At 48.8% G+C, this 11,002-nt stretch overlaps 1 protein-coding gene across 1 annotated transcript in view; it reads left to right on the top strand.

The window, feature by feature from the left end:
- Window positions 1–11,002, top strand: part of LOC140085330 (uncharacterized) — a 309,037-nt gene that overhangs the window by 219,180 nt on the left and 78,855 nt on the right. The gene's annotated exons all lie outside the window — the stretch shown is intronic.

Raw genomic sequence — 11,002 nt, 5'->3', positions numbered from 1 at the left:
CACCGTGACTTTATTGAGACCGCGGTAGTCGATGCATGGCGGAGGGAACCATCTTTCTTGGCCACAAAGAAGAATCCAGCACCAGCAGGGGAAGACGACTTGCAGATGAATCCCTTCTGCAAATTCTCCTTGATGTAGGCCAACATAGCCCCAGTTTCAGGCACAGATAACAGGTATACCCAACCTCGTGGAGGAGATGTACCTGGCAGCAGGTCAATGGGGTAGTCATAGGGACAGTGTGGTGGCACAATCTCTACTTGCTTCTCAGAGAAAACATCTGCAAAGTCCTTATACGAAGTGGGAAGACCTGTCAACTGCTTGGTGGAGTCCCAAGAAGACATGGCGGGAGCCGGATGAAGACCCATGAGACGGCGAGAGGGGCATTCTGCTCCCCAACGAAGGATTTCCCCAGTCTGCCAGTCAAGCACTGGAGCATGTTGCTGCAAACACGGAAGACCCAAAAGCACTGAAGACGTAGACCGGGGGAGCACATAAAATGACAGTCTCTCCTTGTGCAACACCCCAATTTGCAGAGACAGAGGCTCCGTACGGCAGTGAACCGGGTCATAGAGAATCTGTCCACTGACAGAAGAGAAAAAACGGCTTCTCTAAGTGAACCACAGGAAAGTGATGCTAGGAGACCAAGGCAGCATCCACAAAATTCCCTGTGGAGCCAGAGTCCAGGAAGGCTGAGACTTGTACTGGGTTGCTTGTTCCAAAACTGAGGAGGACCGGGACATTCATACAAGGGGAAACCTTTCTCTCACCTAGGGACGCCTCTCCCAAGAACCCTAGACATGGGCGTTTCTCCAGATGCTGTGGACAGACTGAACAAGCCTCAAGAAGGTGCTCTGGACTTGCACAATAAAGACAGAGATTCTCCTGTCTTCATTTGAAACTGTCCTGGTGGGTCAGACGATCTCTATCTACCTGCATTGGTTCCTCTGTAGCAGACACTGCGGGTGACAGCCTTGGACTTTGGAAGACAGGAGCCGAGCGGGAAAATTGCCAGGTCCTGGTCTGCAGCTGTTCCAGACGTTGCTCCTCAGAACATTCAGCAAAACGTAAATCAATCCGAGTGGCTGGAGAGCTGAGACGACTCAGCGTAGACGACAAGCCCATCTTTAACTTGTTCTGAAAGTCCCTTTTTAAAGGTTGCAAACAGGGCTGGTTCGTTCCAGGCTAATTCAGAGGTCAGAATACGAAACTGAACCGCATAGTCACCAACGGATGAATCCCCTTGACGCAGGTTCAGCAATGTGAACTCTGAAGAGTCCAACTGAAGACGCCCGGGCAGGTTCCTCAAAGACAGACCGGAACTCAGCGAGGAATGTGAAGCGAGTAGTACTGGATCCTTCCTGTCCCAGAGGGGAGTTGCCCATGCCAGGGCTTTTCCGTAAAGAAGACTAATCACAAAAGCCACCTTAGCCTGCTCCGTGGTGAACTGCGTAGCATGAGTTGGATATGTAGACAGTACTGAGTAATGAAGCCCCTGCATAACTTGGCCTCACTGTCATATTTGGAGGGCAAGGATAGATGCAGCCTGGCTTCAGCAGGAGACAATGCAGCCGTAGTAACGGGAGGTACCGCAGGTACTGGACACTGTTATTGAGTAGCCAACAGTTGCTGCAGGGCGGCGGTGACTTGTCCAAGTTGCTATCCTTGGGCGGCAATCTGTTGAGACTGCTGGACCACGAAGGTGGTAAGATCAGCCAGTTCTGGAAGCGGAACCTTGGTGGGTTCCATGGCCGGATCTACTGTCAGGATTTGGAATCAGTGGATCCTCTGGACCACCGCGGGAGGTGGTACTAGCCGACACCTGGGACCAGACTCTAAGTGACACCAGGTCTTCACCAGAGCCCGCCACAAAGTGAGATGGACTTGCTGCGGCAGACTACCAACGGGTCGTTCCACAGGTGCGGCTAGCATGCGGTGGCAGCTGGGGTACCTTAGCGGAAGAAAGTCTCGTGGTCTGGTCCAGGCACAGGGTCAGGGCAGGCGACAGAGATGCAACATCAACTCCAATATGGGGTCAGCAACAGGAGGTCCAGGCAGATGGGTATGGGAACACACAGGAACGCTGGAGACACAGTAATGCAGGACATGGAAACACACAGGAACGGTGGACACAGAAACTCAGGAGCAGGAACTCACAGGAGTAGGTTTACAGGAACGCAGGAGACACAGGAACGCAGGAGAATCGCTTGGGAGCTTTTTCTAAGGCCGTATGCATGCGTCATATTGTAATGGAAGGAGATTCAGACCCTGCAACTACCAAGACCCGGCCATCCCTCTAACCTTTCATCTCACTCAAGGAGAAGACTGATCAGAGATGCAGCCAAGATGCCTCTGATCCCTCTGGTTGATCTGCAGGAATCTACAGCCAAGGGGAAGAGTCCATCCATAAGACAACTGTCACGGGTGCTTCCGCGATCCATGTCGCAGATCGCGGGTACACCTATGCTCCGCTGGCTGCCTGTCCCCCTGCCCGCACTTACCTCTCCTGGCTCCTAGCGGTGCTCTGGGTCTCGTCCTTCCCATTGGCGCTGGTCACTTCCGGGTTTCCTGTATAACCCGGCTGCTCCCTTCGCTCCCCGCCAGATCTTCAAGTCCTCGCACTGAAGTGAAAGCGTTGCGTGTTCCTGTGTGTTTCCCGTGGTCCCGTTTCCTGTTTGTCCGGTGGTCCATATCCTGTGGTCCATATCCTGTGTCCGGTGGTCGGTATCCTGTGGTCCGTGTCCTGTGGTCAGTGTCCGGTGGTCCGTATCCGGTGGTCCGTATCCTGTGGTCTGTATCCGGTGGTCCATATCCTGTGGTCCGTTTCCTGTGGTCCGTATCCTGTGGGCTGTTCCCGTACAACTGTACTCCTGCTGTGCTGTCCGTCCAGGGTTCCAGCCCAGTGGTGACCTCCTGCCTTCCAGTGCTTTTGCCGTGCCTTCCAGGGTTCCAGCCCAGCGGTGTCTTCACTCCGTACCAGCGGTACCAGTGCTCCTCTGCGTGCCTGCTGTCATCTCAGGTTGTGACTGTTTCCTGCTTTTGTTGCAACAAGCCACCAGGAAGACGTCAAACATGTGGAAGAAGGTGCTCTGGTGAGATTAAACCAACTTTTTGGCTACAATGAAAAATTATATATTTGGCGTAAAAACAATACAGCTCATCTCAATGAACACACAATCCCCGCTGTCACAAATGGTGTTGGCACCATCCCCGCTTCCACAAGTGGGGGCACCATTCCCACTATCACACCTGGTGGTGGCATTGTCCCCGCTGCCACACGTGGTGGCACAATCCCCACTTTCACACATGGTGGGAGCACCATCCCCACTGTCACCCATGACAGGGGCACCATCCCCACTTTCACACATGGTGGAGGCACCATCCCCACTGTCACACATGACGGTGGTACCATCCCCACTGTCACACATGGTGGGGACACCATCCCCGCTTCCACAAGTGGGGGCACCATCCCCGCTGTCACACATGGTGGTGGCACTATCCCCGCTTCCACATGTGGTGGCACCATCCCCACTTCCACAAGGGAGGGGGAACCATCCCCACTGTCACACATGGTGGGGGCACCATCCCCACCGACCTCAATATGAGAGAGCCCGGGACTGTGTGTCGGAAACAGTGATGAGTAGGTGCATCTCAAGGTACAGTTCACATTGTACACAGCAGACTTCAGGTACAATACAACAAGCTGCTACCTCCAGAAGTTGACTCTGCAATAGTAGTCCTGGTGAGAACGACAGTACAAAGAACTGATCCAGAAATTTGTGGACTGGTGCCAGCAAAACCACCTTAGGATTAATGCCGGGAAGACCAAGGAAATGGCGGTGGACTTCCGTAAGCACAGTCCTCCTTTTCAATCAGTGGTTATCCAGGGGATGGACATTGAGGTAGTAAAGTCCTGGAAGTACTTGAGTGTCCTCCTCAACAATAAACTGGAGTGGGCAGAGAACATAAATGCACTTCACAGGTAGGGTCAGAGCCGGTTATACCTGCTGAGGAGGCTGAAGGCATTTGGAGTGCAGGGGGCTCAGGGCATCAGCCATCTTTTTTGGTGTAGTCTGTTGGGGAAGCAGCATCTCAGCGAGGGAGAAGAACAGACTGGATAAGTTGATTAGGAAAGCCGGCTCTGTCCTGGGGGGTCCTCTGGGCACAAGGTGGTAGCTGAGAGGAGGACACTGTGTAAGGTGACATCTGGAGAATGGCTCCCATCCCTTGCATGAGACTGTGGTGGCATTGGGGAGCACATTCAGTGACCGACTGCTTCACCCCAAATGTGAGAGGGAACGTTATCATAAGTCATTCCTCACGCTGCGATCAAGCTGTTCAACAAGCAAGCTGAATTTTTTACTTTTTTATGATGGGATTTTAACTTTTTTATGATGGGATTTTTAACCCCTTATCGGCGCAAGTCGGGTCCCGGTGCATGGAGAGGGCTCATGGGCTGAGCCCTCTCCATAGCCGGTAACTGTTTGCTGCATATTGCTAGCACCAATTGCAGGTGTTTTCTCACCAATCGCCGCTGGCGGCTTCAAATGGATGACGGGGCATGGGAGCCGCCATCGTGCCGAGGATCGGCGCTACCCGTGGCATCTTCCGGAGACCCGAGGCTGTCTCCTTTTACCCCTATCATTACAATGTGCTATCCCCATATACTGCCATACAGTAGTCTGAAAAATGTTAAAAAAAAATAATAATAAAAAAAATAAAAATTTAAATAACCCTCCTTTCCCTAGAACTGATATAAAAATAAACAGTAAAAATCATAAACACATTAGAATTCCCAGACCTATCAAAATATAGTAACGGTTTTTCACTGCGTTTAACCCCGTAATGGAAAGTAGCGCCCAAAGTAAAAAATGGCACTTTTTTACGGTTTTGAAAAATATTTAAAAAAATAAATAAAAAGTTTGTAGAGTCCTAAAAATGATGGCAATGAAAACATCATCAAAAGTTGCAAAAAATGACACCATCCACAGCTCTATAAAGCGAAGTATGAAAAAGATATTGGTACAGATTTATTACAGGGGCGCGTTCTCTGCACAGGATTCGGGTCCGGACGAGATTTATGAAGGTAGTTCCTCCGCCGTCCACCAGGTGGCGCTGCTGTGCTGAAAATCATCTGAACGCACCGGAATACACCGAGCTGGACCAGGTGAAGGTAAGCGCTTCCCAAGCGACACATTTTCGGTTTTTAAATGCGGCGGTTTTTCCGAATACGTCGGGTTTTCGTTCGGCCACGCCCCCCGATTTCCGTTGCGTGCATGCCGGCGCCGATACGCCACAATCCGATCGCGTGCGCCCCAAAATCCCGGGGCAATTCAGGTACAATCGGCCCAAATCGGAAATATTCGGGTAACACATCGGGAAAACGCGAATCGGGCCCTTAGTAAATGACCCCCATTATCCCCAGAAGATGGCAAAATTAAAAAAAAAAATTTGTACAGGAGGTTTTAATTTTTGTAAATGTATGAAAACATTATAAAACCTATACAAATTTGGTTTCCCTGTAATCGTACCGACCCAAAGAATAAAGTTCAAGCCCACAAGAAAACGGTGCAAATGCGTTTTTCAGCATTTTCACTGCATTTGGAATTTTTTTTTTTCACTTCCCAGTACACGGCATGGAATAGTAAATACCCTCACTATGAAGTGCAATTTGTTATGCAGAAAACAAGCCGTCACACAGCTCTTACGGGTAAAAATAAAAAAGTTATAGATTTTTGAAGGTAGGGAGTGAAAAATGAAAAATTCTCTAACAAACCCCTCAAATATTTTCCCAACAACCGATGTTAGACTCACAGGTCTGTAGTTTCCAGAATCACTTTTTGACTCCTTTTTAAACATTAGCCCCACATTTGCAATGCACCAATCCTGTGGAAAAGGACCTGTCCATAATGGACCTTTAAATATTAGAAATAACGATCTGTCTATCACAGCAAATAACTCATTATGACTCATCGGGGCACATTTACTTACCCGGTCAAGGGAATTCCCAAAATACAGAGTGTCCGACAATCATGCACTCCGGCACAATTCACAAAGATCCTGCACCCAATTTCCTGCATGTGTTGCTTCCCCGCTCAGGTCCCCGGAGTTCACCTTCTTCTTCCTGATGCATGTAAGTGCATTGTCTGTGTATAATGTGCTGTGCGGGGAGTCACTAAGATCGTGCACCCGATATCCTGCATGTGTCGCTTCCCTGCTCAGGTCCCTGGAGTTCACCTTCTTCTTCCTGGTGCATGTAAGTGCATTGTCCGTGTATAATGCGCTGTGCGGGGAGTCACTAAGATCCTGCACCCGATATCCTGCATGTGTCGCTTCCCCGCTCAGGTCCCCGGAGTTCACCTTCTTCTTCCTGGCGCATGTAAGTGCATTGTCTGTGTATAATGCGCTGTGCTGGGAGTCACTAAGATCGTGCGCCTGATATCCTGCATGTGTCGCTCCCTGCTCAGGTCCACGGAGTTCACCATCTTCTTCCTGGTGCATGTAAGTGCATTGTCCGTGTATAATGTGCTGTGCGGGGAGTCAATAAGATCCTGCACCCGATGTCCTGCATGTGTCGCTTCCCCGCTCATGTCCCCGAGTTCACATTCTTCTTCCTGTTGCATTGTCCGTGTATAATGCGCTGTGCGGGGAGTCACTAAGATCCTGTGCCCGATATCCTGCATGTGTCACTTCCCCGCTCAGGTACCTGGACTTCACCTTCCTCTTCCTGGTGCATGTAAGTGCATTGTCTGTGTATAATGTGCTGTGCGGGGAGTCACTAAGATCCTGCGCCCGATATCCTGCATGTGCCGCTTCCCCGCTCAGGTCCCCGGAGTTCACCTTCTTCTTCCTGGTGCATGTAAGTACACAATTTTTCATCTTAATCCCGTGCTCAGTCGAAATCAGTCGGTTCGTCCGACGGCCGCCCCTCAATTTCTGTCCCATGAAAGCCGGCGCCGCTGCGCAAAAAATCCGATTGCATGCGACACAATCCATTTCTAAATACCTGTCACAGCGGCCCAAATCCAGAAAATTTCCAAAATCCTATGAAAGTGCCCTTTCCTCATCCCCCCCTCCACCATGATCCCTGAGTTAAAAACTCTGCGTTTTTTGTCTTTTACTATCTATCTATATATATAAAATAATTTGATTATTTATACTTGTCTCTGTTCCTATTTTTGCTGCCTTTACCAGTTTTTTTACCAGGATTTATTTTCTCTCTATGATCATGTGATGCCTTTATCGCTACCTTCGTGTTTTAGTGACTTCAATGCCTTATCCTTCTTGTTTATTGCCCTCCTTACAGTACTAGTTACCACATTGGTCTTTTCCTGTATCTGTTGGGCTTATTCACCTATGGTATGTGTCTTTCACAGAAACTTTTTAGAACATTTTTAAAAACGTCCCATATATTTTCGGTGCTTTTATTTTTGAGAACATTGGGGCAGATTTTACAAGGTTATTGTCTTTTGTTTTTGCCCAAAACTTGCTGCCTTTGTAGGCCCTGCAGGTTTCTGCCCCCCAGTCAATATCTGGGTAATTGAAGTCCCCCATGATAAGTCCTTCTTGTGCTTTGAAGCCGCATCCATTTCCCTTATCAGCATTTCCTCTGCTGCCTCCGATATATTTGGAGCCTTATAACAAACCCCTAGTAATATTTTATTATTCTTTTTCCCTCCTCTTATCTCCACCCATAGGGACTCCACATTTGCATTTGCGTTACTGATCTCGCAGGACAGGCTTGAGGCAAGAATTCACATATAAACAAACCCCTCCCCCTTGTCTATTTATATGATCATTTCTAAAAAAGACTATAACCATCTATAGTAACAGCCCAGTCATAGCTACTGTCCAGCCATGTCTCGCTGATACCCACTATATCAGATTTCCCTCCAACATTAAGACTCCCAGTTCCTCCATGTTACTTGTGAGGCTTCTGGCATTAGTGAACATACACTTTCTATTGTTCCTTATTCCTTTGGCTTCTATTAAATTAAATTAATCCACTCCCTGTTAGATTATTTGCATATCTTTTATCCTATATATTTGTTGTATTGTTGATCCAATCCCTACTTTGCTTGTTAACCCCATCCCCCTCTACATAACCCTCCCGCACTGTTTTATCCCTCGCTCTGTCTTCTCTATCTGTACAGTTGTCCCCCCCCTTCCCCCACATCTTAGCTTAAAAGTTCCTCCAGCCAACTAACCAACTCCCTCTGACATAACCCCCCCCCCCCCTGCACCCTCCCCATTTAGGTGCAACCAGGGCCGATTCTAGCCTTTTTGCTGCCTGAGGCGAAAATTCAAATAGCGCCCCCCCCCCCCCCAACGCTGTATACACAGGCCTATTTAAATTTCCACACTCTTTGTATATAGACAATCACTCACACAAATACCCATATGTATCAATTGTTTACCTCCTGAGATCAGTATTTTAAATAAAATTTTTGAACAAATAGTTATAACACAAAAATGACTTAATAAATAACATTCGCCATATGTCTGCTTTGCGTTGGCAACATTTTTAAAAATTCTTTTGTATCTTTAGGATGGTAGAAGTTTAGTAGATATATTTTTTAAAATTTCCAAATTCATTTTATTAAGGGCAATTTCAAGTGATTTCAATGGACCTAAACAACAGATACAAACACATAAATTACACCATTTAAGAAACTACACCTTCAATTATTCAAAATGTCTTTAAGGAGCTTTATTAACCCTTTAGGTTTTCTTCAAAGTTAAATAAAAATGTAGAGTTGGGCACAGATGGGAGAGGTATGCAGCTGGGCAGTGAAGGGGTTAATTGTGTGTGGTGTGCAGGTGATTTATGGTGTGGAGGATCTGTGAAGGAAAATGAGGAGATAGGATACTGATAAGGTGAGCTCCGCCAGGGAATGCTACTTTCTTCTGGGATTTGTCTGTCTGTACTAAATGACCAGTCACAGCAATCACTGCATATTGTCAGAGTGACAGAAGTCATGACGTTCCACAATGGTGTCATGGTGTCTTTATGCACTGCTGCCCATAACGCTGGGGTACGTCATGGTGGCTTGAGGGGTTAACTGTCTGCTAGCTAAAAGGATCCTAACTAAATAGTGTATGACCTGTGCAGGGGGGAGCAGAGAGCAGCCAGCAGGAACTTCTGCTGGGTGATAGATCAGGTCACAAGCTGCCTCCTAAATCATCCAGGCTGCCATTCTGCCGCCTCTGATGTCCGCCGCCTGAAACAAGATTTTCATCCTGCCTCATGGCAGATGCGGCCCTGGGTGCAACCGTCCATAGCAAACAGCCTGTAGCCGAAAGAGAAGTCGGACCAGTTCTCCATGAACCCAAACCCTTCCTTCTTGCACCATTTTCGAAGCCACTTATTTACCTCCTGTGGTCTCTCCAGTGACGCTTGTGGCACTGGAATACTTCTGAATACCTAACCTTGGAGATCCTGGATCTGAACTTTCTACCTAGTTCCCTACAGTAATTTTTAAGGACCTTCCATCTCCGAATGACTTTGTCATTGGTACCGATGTGGACCATGACAGGTGGATCTTCTCCAACCCCACCCAGCAAACTGTCTATCCGATAAGCAACATGCTGAACCCCAGCACCCGGAAGACAACCTACAGGTCGCCATTCATGGTCCTGGTGACAGATAACCCTATGTGTCCTCCTAATTATAGAATCTCCTACCACCAGAATCTCCTGTTTTCAGTCTTCCTACAGTCATCGCCCTGGTTGCTAGGAGCAACAGACTACTCTAGTGATGCTACATATTTATTAGGGATGGTCAAATCAGGACGAGCCTCCCTGGCACTTTTCCCCTTACGTTATGAAGTCTATACATATCATTACTATATACTTACAGCAGGGAAGGACCTCTGTGTATACTGTGCTGTCCCTGGGGGCAGATCCCTCGATCAGGTGTCGTAGTGGTTTACGTCAATAACATTACTGATAGTAAGAGAAACTCATTGGGGCAGATTTACTTACCCGGTCCAGTCGCGATCCAGCTGTGCGTTCTCCGACGATGGTAAGGGTCTGCCGGGATTCACTAAGGTCCGTGCGCCCGATACAGTCTAGGACACCTCAGTGGTGGATACAGTCTAGGACGCCTCAGCGGTGGGATACAGTCTAGGACTCCACAGTGATGGATACAGTCTAGGACACCTCAGTGGTGGATACAGTCTAGGACACCTCAGTGGTGGATACAGTCTAGGACACCTCAGTGGTGTATACAGTCTAGGGCGCACTTCGGTGGTGGGATACAGTCTACGACAACTCCATGGTGGGATACAGTCTTGGAGGCCTCAGCGGTGGGATACAGTCTAGGAGGCCTCAGCGGTGGGATACAGTCTAGGACACCTCAGTGGTGGATACAGTCTAGGATGCCTCCGTGGTGGGATACAGTCTAGGACGCCTCAGTGGTGGGATACAGTCTAGGAGGCCTCCGTGGTGGGATACAGTCTAGGACACCTCAGTGGTGGGATACATTCTAGGAGGCCTCCGTGGTGGGATACAGTCTAGGACACCTCAGCGGTGGGATACAGTCTAGGACTCCTCAGTGGCGGATACAGTCTAGGACATCTCAGTGGTGCGATACAGTCTAGGACGCGTCAGTGGTGGGATACAGTCTACGACAACTCCATGGTGGGATACAGCCTAGGGCGCCTCCTTGATGGGATACAGTCTAGGACACCTCTGTGGTGGGATACAGTCTAGGACACCTCAGTGGTGGGATACAGTCTAGGACACCTCAGTGGTGGGATACAGTCTAGGACACCTCAGTGGTGGGATACAGTCTAGGACTCCACAGTGATGGATACAGTCTAGGACACCTCAGTGGTGTATACAGTCTAGGGCGCCTCGTTGGTGGGATACAGTCTACGACAACTCCATGGTGGGATACAGTCTAGGAGGCCTCAGCGGTGGGATACAGTCTAGGAGGCCTCAGCGGTTGGATACAGTCTAGGACACCTCAGTGGTGGGATACGGTCTAGGACACCTCAGTGGT

Source organism: Engystomops pustulosus, chromosome 1 (assembly GCF_040894005.1).
Source record: "Engystomops pustulosus chromosome 1, aEngPut4.maternal, whole genome shotgun sequence".
NCBI classification, from domain to species: domain Eukaryota; kingdom Metazoa; phylum Chordata; class Amphibia; order Anura; family Leptodactylidae; genus Engystomops; species Engystomops pustulosus.
The sequence above is the reverse complement of the archived record's forward strand: the minus strand, read 5'-3'. Positions and strand labels throughout refer to the sequence as shown.